The sequence below is a fragment of the Periplaneta americana genome, chromosome 4 (assembly GCF_040183065.1).
Source record: "Periplaneta americana isolate PAMFEO1 chromosome 4, P.americana_PAMFEO1_priV1, whole genome shotgun sequence".
Lineage (NCBI taxonomy): Eukaryota > Metazoa > Arthropoda > Insecta > Blattodea > Blattidae > Periplaneta > Periplaneta americana.
The window spans coordinates 24,242,293-24,255,942 of record NC_091120.1 but is presented as its reverse complement, the minus strand read 5'-3'; the positions used below and the strand labels follow the sequence as shown (position 1 = coordinate 24,255,942).

The 13,650-nt window shown below is 35.5% G+C and overlaps 1 protein-coding gene across 9 annotated transcripts in view; it reads right to left on the bottom strand.

Annotated features, from left to right (window-relative positions):
- The window catches only part of cnc (NFE2 like bZIP transcription factor cap-n-collar), a 406,452-nt gene that overhangs the window by 200,968 nt on the left and 191,834 nt on the right, over nucleotides 1-13,650 (bottom strand). Inside the window, exon 1 of one of the 9 annotated variants that reach the window (XM_069822996.1) lies at nucleotides 2,650-2,755. The exons of the other annotated variants lie outside the window; for them this stretch is intronic. The gene's annotated coding sequence lies outside the window, so the exon portion shown is untranslated. Of the gene's footprint in view, nucleotides 1-2,649; nucleotides 2,756-13,650 lie in introns of those variants that run through there. 9 annotated transcript variants of the gene reach the window in all.

Sequence of the window (13,650 nt, the reverse complement as noted above, 5' to 3'; positions counted from 1 at the left end):
GTGATGCAACATTTTTATTGATGTGTGTACACTGGTTTACTGTCAAAGTGGTTTAGGATTCAAAAGCGATACCTTCAGGAAGGTACGATCTTTACTTTTCAAAATGACATTAAGATATAAATAATAAAGTGGAAACTTTTCTTCAATTCCCGTAAGTAGGTACTGTATGTTCTTTCTTTCGATAGGGGTTATCCTTATTAAAATACTGAATTATGTACGAATAAAATCAATAACTTAAAAGTTTTACAGAACCGTATACTGAATAATAAATTAATACAACCGAACACGCTATAAATTCAAAGCTTCTGAAATGATACGCAATGGAAATAATTTCCAGGTGTTTAGCAAACGCAATTAATAACACACTCCTGACGCTACGTTTCTAAGTTTAATTAGATCACGCGAATTGAATGAAAATAGAAGAATAACGGGAAATGGTTTCTTTCGTTTCAGTCTCTCAAGTAGGCCCATAGATTGAGGCATCAACTATATAAGCAAGCCTTGACAGAGAGAGAGGGAGAGAAACGCCACAATAAAAATACTCAGAATACATTTAATACACGGCAGACATCCGTGTGTTGTTTGAGGCGTGAAAATGTATACAGCTATTCTTCTATTCGCTTCAACCATCAAGTTTACAGCCTGCATCAAGGTTCCGTCCATCCGTCCGAGTGTCCGCCATTGTGTTCGCGGCCATTCCTCACGGCATTGTGCGACCATTCGCTACACAAGAACCGCCTTGTGTTATCGGCTCCACAATACGCCGCACGTACTCAAGTTCTGCGTTGCAAGCCTTCAAACTGTAGTCGTCTGAAAATGATATCCTGCGATTTCAATTGGATACATATTTTCTTATTATCGCTGACATGAAATATTAGGCCTAATACTAACTTACTTTGAGACCGCAGTATTTAACGCATACAATAAAGCATATTCAGAGATTAGAGGATGTGTTTCAAAAGTAGACTGCCTCAGAGTAGCAGACGTTAGTACTTTATATGCATTTCATCACAGGAAATTTACAAGACGCGTATTTTACCAAGAGCTCAACTTAAAAGAATTGATGGCAAAAAACAGGTTACTTACACACTGAGTTACACAGTAGTTGATCTACTTCCAGCAATACGAGTGCACTGAATAGTAAACAAACACAAACCACTGAGAGAAACTTGCGCCGCATCTTCTATAAAAATTATATCCAGGTGGTTATAAAAATAAATAAATAGTATAAATAAATAAATTAATTAAACACTAAAAGAAGTCAAAATAAACAGACATATAAAGGTTAACAAGTAAGAAGTAAATAAATATAGAGAGAAGTAAGATAAGAAAAAATGCTGAAACAAAACAAGACAGAACTAGAGCTAGGAAGAAGGAAAAATGAAATGAAGAACTAAACGAAGAAGTAAAGGACTAAATCACGAAAGGAAAAACTAAGTGACGAACGAAAGAACTAGCTAACGAAAGAAGAACGATATGACGAATGGAAGAATTAAATTACGAAAGGAATAACTAAGTGAAGAAAGAACAATCACAAAAAGAACTGACAAAAGAAAAAAACTAAGTGACAAAAGGAAAAACTAAATGACGAATGAAAGAACTAGCTAACGAAAGAAGAACGATATGACGAATGGAAGAATTAAATTACGAAAGGAAGAACTAAGTGAAGAAAGAACAATCACAAAAAGAACTGACAAAAGAAAAAACTAAATGACGAAAGGAAAAACTAAATGACGAAAGAAGAACTGAATTACGAATGGAAGAACTAAATAACTAAAGGAAAAACTAGGGGCCATATTCATAGACATTCTTAGCGCGGGCTTCCGGTGGATGATCAGCGATCTACCGTTTTTCGTATTCATAAACCAGTGTTAGCGATATGTTATGATATGAATTCCGTACAAGTAATCAGTCGATAGCCGGGGCTAGTTTAGCACGCTCGTAGCGCGGGCTAGCGAAATGTCTATGAATAGCACCCTAAATAACGAAAGGATGAGCTAAATGACGAATGTAAGAAATATGTAACGAAAGAACTAGGCCTAAATGACGAAAAGAAGAATTTGATAACGAAAAGAAAAATTACATGACGAAAGGAGAAAATAAATTATGAAAAAGGGAACTAAATGGAGAAAGGAAGAAATAAACAGCGAAAGGAAGAACTAGGCCAAAATGAAAAGGTGGATTCCAAATTCGCCTAAGTCTAAATGACAAGTTACGAGAAAAATGACAACACTGATCCCTTAGTGTCTGCATGTTTTTTGTTTTAACGGGTCTAAGTCAAGACTTAGGAGAGTCTGTTAAACTAACTTACACAGTTATATATAGGCTTGAAAAGGATAAATTAAAACGTGAATAAAGCAAGTTAAAATCTAAAAAAAAAAGGGGGGGGGAGGACTTAGGACACTTTAGAATCCAGCTCTTCAAATGAAGAAGGAAAGAAAAAAAACAAACAAACAAATAAGACGAAAGTAAGAAATAAATGACCAAAGGAAGAACTAAATAATGAAATAAAGAAGTGACGAAAGAAAGAATTAAATGATGAAATGAAGAACTAAGTAACGAAAGAAAGAACTAAATGATGAAAGTATTAAATAAAAAAAAGAAAGCCGTTTTACTCCAATCTTTGCAACTAAGACAATTTTGGCTCACCTTAAATTTGATATGGTAACCCCGCAATGATTGTTTAGAAGCCGCAAGTATAACTAATCACGCTATGAGCTAGTTTCCTAACTTGTGAAAATGCAGATATCAGTTCGCTGGCTGACAATATCTGCGTAACAAACACATTCAGATAAGGACTCATACATTTCCACGCATCTGACGTACGTTGCGGTTTACTAAGATAACGAGACATCAAGGACAGAACGATTCGCGGTAAGGACGTCTGCTTTGAATAGAGGCGTAATTTGTATATGTAGATTACAAGAGAATTAATTGGTATTTAATGGCGCTTGCCTACCGATCCGGAGTTGCGCTCGGGCGCGGATTCGATTCTCGCTTGGACTGATTACCTAGTTGGATTTTTCCGAGGTTTTCCCCAACGGTAAGGCAAATGTCAGGTAATCTATGGCGAATCCTTGACCTCATCTCGCTAAATATCATCTATCATAATAAATAGGTGGAACAATCAGTGGCTATGCAGTACAAAGGGTTCAGTTACAAAAAGAAATCTTCTTTCCTAGCGTCGACACCCGCTTAAATAGAAACCAAATTATACCAGATTTTATATTAACACAATTTTTATCGGGTCATGGGTAATTTGGGGCTTACCTAAAACGATTTAAAATGCATAAGGACAATGGCTATTTATGTATCTGTGAGGAAGAGCAGACTGTGGATCACCTTTTGTTTCATTGTCCAGTGTTCGAAAACAAAAGATTTATTTTGGTCGGACATTTACATTTTTGTAATATAATTTATGGCAAACCACTATTCAATTTGTTCACAAAAACGTGCTGCTATAAAGAGTTTTGTAATTTTATATGTAATATATTTAAGAACTTGTAAATAATTCAAATTACTGTAGTATATATAAGTGTTAATTTTAAGTAGCAAGACTGGGTTACCCACGTCAATGTAATTTAATATGTAATTAATTTAAGAACTTGTAAATAATTCAAATTATTGTAGTATATACAGGGTGTTTCAAAAATACGGGGCATAATTTCAGGTATGTATTTCCCACATGTAGACAATCAAAATAGTTCATTACAACATGTGTCCGGAAATGCTTAATTTCCGAGTTATGGCCTTCACAACATTGAAATTCACCGGAACGTTTTTCTTTCCGCAGGTCGTTGTCATTACAGAAAATGTTCAAAATGTCCACCTCCTGCTTGAATACAGACCTCACATCGATGTCTCATTGACCTGCGAACACGATCCCAAACTCCAGGAGTATTGCGTATGTACTCAGAACATGCCACAATTCGATTCCGAAGGGATTCCAAATCAGGCACCGGAGACGAATAAACCAATGATTTTAAATGTCCCCACAAGTAGAAATCGAGAGGGTTCGGATCAGGTGAGCGTGGAGGCCAAGCAATTGGGCCACCTCTACCTATCCATCGATCAGGAAACCTTCGATCCAAGTACTGGCGAGGCGTACGACTGAAGTGTGCAGGAGCGCCATCACGCAAGAAGTGAATGTGTTGACGATTGATCAGTGGAGTGTCTTCTAAAACATGAGGTATGGTTCCGGTGAATTTCAATGTTGTGAAGGCCATAACTCGGAAATAAAGCATTTCCGGACACATGTTGTAATGAACTATTTTGATTGTCTACATGTGGGAAATACATACCTGAAATTATGCCCCGTATTTTTGAAACACTCTGTATAAGTGTTAATTTTAAGTAGCAAGACTGGGTTAGCCACGTCAAATGAATTCTCATTATAATAATATAAACTCACACTATAACTATAACCCTAATGTACTTTCGGGTAAAATAGGGTTCAAGAAAATGTATATTCAAATAAATAAATATCATCTATCACCAATCTCATAGATGCTAAATAACTTCGTAGTTGATACAGCGTCGTTAAATAATCAAGTAAAAATATATTAAAAAATTGGTATTTAATTAATTTCCTATAGTGTCAGATAATCGATGTACTTTCAGGAAACCTGCATTATAGTCATCTGTCCACTGTAACGTCTTCGGAATTATCTGAAACCGAACTACTGTCAATTTGGTATTAAGCAGTAAACTCACTACAAGTAGGTCTATTGATAGTCCTTCGAACATTCCATTCAATGCAAAGTGGGCCTACAAAAAAGAATAGCATCTAAACTTTACACAAATTATGTAACACTTAAAATAGCCTATAACTTTCAAGTCATAAGATTTTTTAATTGCATAATTAATGTATGTTTTATATCAAATATTACAGGGATCAGAAGAATTCAAAATTACGTCTCCAATGATCCAAGCTATCCGAGATTCATTTGATAGTAGGCCTACTCGTACTTTTGTAGACAGAATTAATATGCAAACCAACTGCAAACGAAATTATTATTAAAAATAACACATTTCATATTCAATAACTTCAATTTTGTCTGTTGTTGGACTTTTAACCCTTAAATTCACAAAGTATCCTATAGGATACAACAGGTTAATAGGCTATAAGCTATAATTTTAATAGAATAGAAAAGCTAAGGATAAAATTTATACAATTGTTAAATAGGCCTATTATCTGTGATTGGAAAGTTTTCATTACACCTCAGAATAAAATGAATTACAATAGATTTTTATAGAAGTTAGGCTATACAGTTCGTAACGGTTGAATTTATGGTCTGTCACTATAGAAAAAGCATTGGTAGGAAAATTAGATTTAACCAAAATTTCACAATACTATAATATTGCACAACATATAAAATATGGACATTGCGATAATTGTTTTCTTTACAGTCCGACACGGTTTAATAAACTAGTGTGAGAAATGAAGTTTTGCCAATTTAAGGGTTAAGGGATTCAATACTTGCTGGAGAAATTACTATATTATTAACCGACCGAAACCTAAATACATCTTATTGAGTTGGGAGGTACACGAGGAGATCCACTGCGTTTCATCTTTAGATTCGAACAGAAGAGCAGATATTGTAGCCATCCAAAGGACTCAATCTAAGGGAATAGTTCTTGATCCTACAATCCGGTTTGAGAGGGATGCCCTGCAGGCACAACACGTTGATGAGGAGAAAAAATCCATTTATGAGTCCTGCATCCCTTACGTAAGTGAGAAATATAACATTCCCACTAGTCAGTGGAGTGTTTCTGGTCTTTTGTTTGGTGCACGTGGCACACTTCCTAAATTCACATGTAATATTTTAAAAACACTCTGTTTCCAATTTTTTTAGATTCAAAAAATTTTGTTGAATATTCTTAAGGATTCAATCCAAATATTACATTACCATTTATATTTTGGCCATTGATGATTCTATTGGGTTTGCATTTCTCTGGATTTTTTACTAAACAATTCCTGTCTTTCCAAATTATTCTGTAGTGCTTTTACTCTGGATCTTTATGGTCACCCTCATTGAGGGCAGATAATTTCGTTTAAAATTTATATCTCTAAAGCCATTCGTAAATGAAATAATTTAATGTTATATACGCGAATAAAGATGAGCTTTCAGGCAACTTCATAGTCCTCAAAGTAGACCACTTTTAAATGGGTTTAAGTTCATATAATGATATTAATCTTGCACAACTTTACACACAAAATAGCTAAACGTACTTTTCATATCGTTATTACTCATAATATTTATCTATTTAAATGTTAAAATATATAGTAATATATTGGCCTCTATAACGAGACTTAAAATATTTCTTTACTTTCACTCAAAATCTTTCAACCCTGCTTAAGTCGTACACCCAAGCGTAGCAATCCTTTAACAATAAGAAACCATCCACGCTACCTACACAGTCTACTATATACAGTCACGAAGCTTGAGTTTTGAGGGTGCTAGAAACAATAGACTGTGACGGTTCTATTTTGCATTGCCTGTAATGAGGCGATATTAGCGATCCTAGTGGTGAGCAACTATCAAATATTTGCATATTTACTACGTATTGAGCTTCGCGACTGTATATACTAGACTGTGCTACCTATCTATGCTGAACAAGATAAAATCTTACGCTAAAATTGCAATTGAAGGAAATAAATAACTATGAAATAAAATAATTTATATACTAAGTAAATGTATTAATGTCCACTTATATCACATTCAATTTTTGTCAGTTCCTTAGATAGGCCTATAGCAAAACAAAAATAACGAAGTAAGTAGTCTGACCATTCCTTAAAAGGGTCGCCAATGCGTGTTTCTCCTTTCAAATAAAGACTAGTTAATGTTCACTAAGAATTATTTTATCTTATGCTCACAATTCCCGTATCCTAAATTGATCTCGTTAACATTGATTTTACAAAAAATTCGACCAACAGTTTAGAAGAAATCGTTGTAGTATAGGCCTACAGAGATACAAACATGTACAACAGCACTTTGTCAGATCTTACTTACTTACTTACTTACAAATGGCTTTTAGAGAACCCTGAGGTTCATTGCCGCCCTCACATAAGCCCACCATCGGTTCCTATCCTGAGAAAAATTAATCCAATCTCTACCATCATATCACATCTCCCTCAAATCTATTCTAATATTATGCTCCTATCTACGTCTCGGTCTCCCCAAACGTATTTTACCATCAAATCTTCCAACTAACACTCTATATGCATTTCTGGATTTGCCCATACGTGTTACATGCCCTGCCCATCTCAAATGTCTAGAATTTATGTTCCTAATTATGTTTGATGAAGAATATGTGTGCAGTTCTGCGTTATTTAACTTTCTCTATTCTCTTGTAACTGTAACCCTCTTAGCTCCAAATATCTTCCTAAATAGCTTATTCTCCAACACCCTTAATCTTTCAAATTTAAAGTTCAAGTTTCACAACCATACAGAACAACCGGTAATATAGGCCTAACTGTTTTATAAATTCTAACTTTCAGTTCTTTGAAAGCGGACTAGTTGACAAAAGATTCTCAGCCGAATAATAGCGTTTAATTTCCTCCCGAGTGTCATTTATATTGTTACTGTTGCTCCAAGGTATTTGAATTTTCCCACCTTTTCAAACGATAAATTTCCGCTTTTTGTATTTCCATTTCTTACTAAGTTCTGGTCACGAGATATAAACATATACTTTGTTTTTTCGGGATTTACTTTCGAACCTATCTCATTACTTGCTTCAAGTAGGCTAAAATTCCCGTGTTTTCGTTAGTATCAAGGAAGCTAAAAATGTGGTGTATTTCCGTAGAAAGCTAGCAATAACTTTTTACAGCAAGACAACAAATTTATCTATACACGTTGTATAGTCCCTAATGAAAAAAAAATTGGTGAAAGCACTGTATTTTGGATTTATTCCTTTACTTATCAGTAGATTCATCATACGGCGTAGTCAATTTCTCCTCCTCTGCGTGTATTTGTTCTCCCTTTGGGAAAATATCTTCATTGAACACGAAAAGCAAATATTTGTTAATCAAACAGAGACAGGATTCCGGCTTACACGAAGTACAGGGACATCATTTTATTTTTACTAACATTTTTAATATTAACCTGGCTATACCTTTGGATTAACGCCGCTTCTACCCCCTTCCACGACTGGAGTTCGATGATACTGGGGTAATGTACAAACATATCACTTTACTAGGTATAGGAGGGAAGAAAAGTAGTTCATCCATTTACGTAAACTAGGAAATATCGCGATTTTGAGTTTGATAATTTTCATTAGGCTTTTGTTTAATCAAAATATAGTAGGCCTACTGTATTAACAATGAGTGTTTTTACTCACGAACTGAGCTGACGTATTCATTATGCAGTGTATATTATACTGTCTACAGCACATTAGCGTACAATATAGAGAATGAAGTTAAATTGAAAAATAATCATAATATGGATATTTAAACACATTTTTGAAAATGGTGGCCGTTCATTTCGATACAGGCTTCAGTTCTAATGTGCATATCATCGCACTATAGACTATTGTACCTAATCCTAATTATCAGTTTCGTCCTTCGTACTAGTAACTCATGTTGAAATAATTCTGTACCTACTCTATAAAAGAGTACCTTACGTACTGTAAATTCAATCTTCACTTCTGCCCGATCCGAAAAGATAAAATTACTCAGAGATACTATCTACTGTCCGTCCAAGTGGTTATGTCGTAGGGTCGTAGAAAGGGGGGAAATCACGTGACAGTTAATTACTTAACGGGGTCCTTTTATTTAAGTTATTTTAAACAGTTGTATAATATTACGTAGACGTCCAATTCCTAACAGAAATTAATGTTCTCAGAAAAGAGCTAAGACAACCCAGCCACTAACTGGCGAATAAAACCTGGTGGGGGAAACCGGGATACGACGTAGGCAAATGGACAGTACCTGTGCGAAAATGATTCAATATTGAAAGCTCTTTCGTCACTGGAAAACGCGAACATATTTTTGGAACGTACTGTTTACTATGACCGTAAGGCTACTATGACTGTATATGCGGTGTTGGATCTGTGTGGAGGACGGTTGAACTTCATTAGTAGAAGGGGTGGGAGTGAAGTACATTGAAAAACTCAGGTACAATAAAAATTGAAGTAAAAATAAAATGATGTCCCTGTAGAACCCATACAGACTACAAAATGTTGGAATAAATGTAACTTTGGGAATCGTTCAGAGAACTGGCTGGTTAACAAAGTGTCGAAGGCAGGTCTCTAGATCCGGAAGCAGCTCTGAGTGATGGGCTGAGCAGGCATTAATCGCAATGTTTGCGGGGGAGGTCAGAGCAGTCACTCGTGCATGATGCGTCTAGCTTCTGGTTCATCAACGCTTCAATTCACAAGAGAGAGACAAGCGTCCCTTGCATGACTGATACCTGGTATTCAGCGGCTGCCACCTCCTCGTATCAATCACAACAATCAAGCCCTCAACATCGAGGTTCACTAACTTGAACACGCACTGGACCTTCTGACTGAAAATGTACATTGAGAACTCAATAATCCAAGTTTGACTGACTGTACTACTAGTCCAGTCATGTCAACTGATGCCCAAGCTCGCGCTTTAGAGTTCAGGAGAGCCTGAGCGCTTTACAGCGGAAAGGAAAGAGACAGACGAGAGAGGTAGTATAGGCTATGCCGCTTGGTCGAACTATACACAGAGATGGCCAGCACTGATTTAATGGATAAAGGGAAGAGAACTTATTAAAACTCTATCAATGTTAATTTTTAGATTTGTCTGGCGAGTATAAGTGCATTATAAGAATGTAAATTTTAATTTTAGTGATTATTTTTCGCAAGTTTGCTTTTTGCTTCTTGTCTATGCAAATGACGTGAATATGTTAGGAGAAAATACACAAACGATTAGGGAAAACACGGGAATTTTACTTGAAGCAAGTAAAGCTATCGGTTTGGAAGTAAATCCCGAAAAGACGAAGTATATGATTATGTCTCGTGACCAGAATATTGTACGAAATGGAAATATAAAAATTAAAGATTTATCCTTCGAAGAGGTGGAAAAATTCAAATACCGTATCTTGGAGCAACAGTAACAAATATAAATGACACTCGGGAGGAAATTAAACGCAGAATAAATATGGGAAATGCGTGTTATTATTCGGTTGAGAAGCTCTTATCATCCAGTCTGCTGTCCAAAAATCTGAAAGTTAGAATTTATAAAACAGTTATATTACCGGTTCTTCTGTATGGTTGTGAAACTTGGACTCTCACTCTGAGAGAGGAACATAGGTTAAGGGTATTTGAGAATAAGGTGCTTAGGAAAATATTTGGGGCTAAGCGGGATGAAGTTACAGGATAATGGAGAAAGTTACACAACACAGAACTGCACGCATTGTATTCTTCACCTAACATAATTAGGAACTTAAAATCCAGACGTTTGAGATGGGCAGGGCATGTAGCACGTATGGGCGAATCCAGAAATGCATATAGTGTGTTAGTTGGGAGACCGGAGGGAAAAAGACCTTTAGGGAGGCCGAGACGTAGATGGGAGGATAATATTAAAATGGATTTGAGGGAGGTGGGGTATGATGATAGAGACTGGATTAATCTTGCACAGGATAGGGACCGATGGCGGGCTTATGTGAGGGCGGCAATGAACCTTCGGGTTCCTTAAAAGCCATTTGTAAGTAAGTAAGTAAGTTTGCTTTTTTATTCAAAAGGAATATTTTCTCAACTTATTTTTATAGAAAAGTGAAATGTTCAGATAGGATGTTTATTTAGTAGCCTTACAGGTACTGAAACAATGTTTTCGTAAATTTAATATATCGTAAATACATATTACTGAAGATAGTGTATTAAAATATTCGCATGCAAAATGTTTGTAAGGAAATGAATTAAGAAAGCAACTGTTGTTACATCATAAACAAAAGATATGTGCCGATGTGTTGTAAAAAAGTCAGCTCTATAGCTTCAGCAGATTTCGAGAAAATAATTTAATATTCGGATGATAGGAAGTTGCGCACCAATATCACCTTAAAAGCATAATACGGCAAGAGATTTGTTATGTAATATTAGTTACAGTTAAAACATATACCTGGGAAACTTTGGTTTGTACTGTAATATTTTTTTGATTAGTTTATTGATTACTTTTATAAGACTAAAGGTACCATCAATATCAATTCCAACTTACCATGTCATACTCAATGTATTTTCTTGGAATAAGTTATCACTTTCTTTATGAATGATGTGTTTCATTCCTTTACTTAGTACAGTATAGTTAGGTAAACTACTATGGAATTTATGCGAATATTCCTTCTTAAATCTTTATTATGTTATTAACGTTTAAAACACAACAGAAGTATTAAGAAATTGGTGTAAGTACTATTGTTTTACAAACAATATAGATAATATCAAACAGGAAGAAGCCATATAAAAATAACGACATAAAATTTCACGTTCCGTTTGAAGTTTGTACACTACTGTTATCTTAATCCAACAGGCTGCTTATTCATATAACCCTTCCTCCTTCCATGCCTAGCGCTTGATGCCCGCGCACGACGTAAAGGTCAGAAAAATGCGCCTACTTTGACATCACTGTACTAGACTGAGGACTATAGAAATATGCAGGCATATAAAGAGTGTAACGAAAAAAGTGGGCAAAACTTCGGGAATGGATTCCTCATATGTGTAGAAGAAAAAATGTTTATAACATGGGTCCAGATATGCTTGGTTTCTGAGTAGGGCTTGCAAGTATGATCCTAGTACACTCCAGTACCTATGTTTGCTGGAATTATCATCCTATGATGCAGTCTGTTTACATTTGCTTATATGAACTGTACAAAATGTCGACTTCCTGCCCGAATACAGGCCGCAATCCGTCATCTCATCAAGATCCGAACATGCTTGGCCTCCACGCTCACCAGATTTCAACCCATTGCACTTCTTTCTGTGGTGGCACTTAAAGTCGTTGATATATTCAACTTCTGTGAATAATGAAGGAACTCTCTGTCAGTGAATTCTGCAAGGCTGTCAAACAATAAGAACTATGCCAGGGATTTGGGAGAATGTTCGAATCTCGATGAGACGACAAGCTGCGGCCTGTATTTAGGCAGAAGGTCGACACTCTGAAGGAGATGTAAACAGAATGCATCATAATAATTTCAGCAAACAAACGCACTTCACTCATTGTTATAATTACATGAATCCATGTAGTATTAGGTCTACCTCTCTTCAACCTCTCGGGCGGAAACCATCCTTTTTACATGACCATACTATTGCAATTACTAATAAATCTGGATAAACAAAATGTTCAATAAACTGCAAAAAAAAATCATATCCACGCTTCTATCTAATATCTGAGAAATGCACAGGCCTATCCTATGCACTACACACTCATACATCCATGTAGTAGCCTTGTAGTTGTGTACACTTCCAATCTAATTTACAAATTTTTCAAGTTCATGACTTTATTATCAAGTGTTAGGCAATTATAATTCATTATAGTACACATTATCATCTGACTGAGGTTCTGGCTGATATGCAGGCTACATCTATTATCAGGCAGTACATCTCACTTGACGATATGTGTCAGAGGAAGAACAATTGTTTGTATACATCTGGAGTCTGACTAGTGTAATATGTAGCTAGTCAGCGATATATGCAATGGAGGAGGAAAGGAAATGGCCACTCTACCCCATTATCTCCTGGGCTAGTTACCTCATAAGTGGTGCCTTGTTAGTAAAACGAGGTTCAGATCTGTCTTCAGACAACAATAGTACACATTATTATAGGCCTACATGGGGTTATGAAAAAGTTAGAACATTTCCGTGATCATCGAATCTTTGTTTTAAATAAAAAGACCAATATTTCATTCTCAAAAGAAAGTAATTCATTTTACTAAAAGCGATTAATGTAACATTAAAATAGCCTAAAACAACTATTTTGTTCTGCAATCATTAACAGTTATCATTCTCAAAATAGAGACATGACAGATTTACATCTAAATCAATTTAGAATGACAAATATTCTCTGAAAATTTTCTATTCATAAGCCTAATAGCAAGGGATACTGCCAATAAAATCAATTCGCGCTTGCAAACACAGAACCATTATTTCGCGGAATACATTTGTGGAAAAAGCGCAATGACTGACAATAAAAAAAGCCTGAATAGTTTTGATTTGTTACACTTCCAATTAAACGTTGCCAAGCAACCGAAATGAAACAATCGAACATAAGTTACGTGACGTTAAACCCCATTCCTTGGCAAATTAAATCCTCTTTTTTTTACTTATTTTTAACTAAGTTGCAATGTTGACCGTTGAACAACTGTTTTTATGTGCAATTACAATCGGCAAAGAAGATATCTGAAGCAGATTCAACTTACATCGGAATAGGCATTATAGAAGTTCCTCAAATGTCGGCAAATAAATCATTGTAGTTAATCGACGACAGATAAAATATATCGTCGTCAATCTAGTATTGTAAACTCTCTCTTACTTCCCGTACCTCGTACAGCATATGTATTTCATTGCGATCTTCCAACTGCAGCATTTTTTGTGAATTTCATACACATACCTTGCACAGAAAATTACAATTTATTAGCCTATAGGATATCATATTTTATATTTTTGGTAGCCTATTTAAAAATCTTTACTGCAAAAG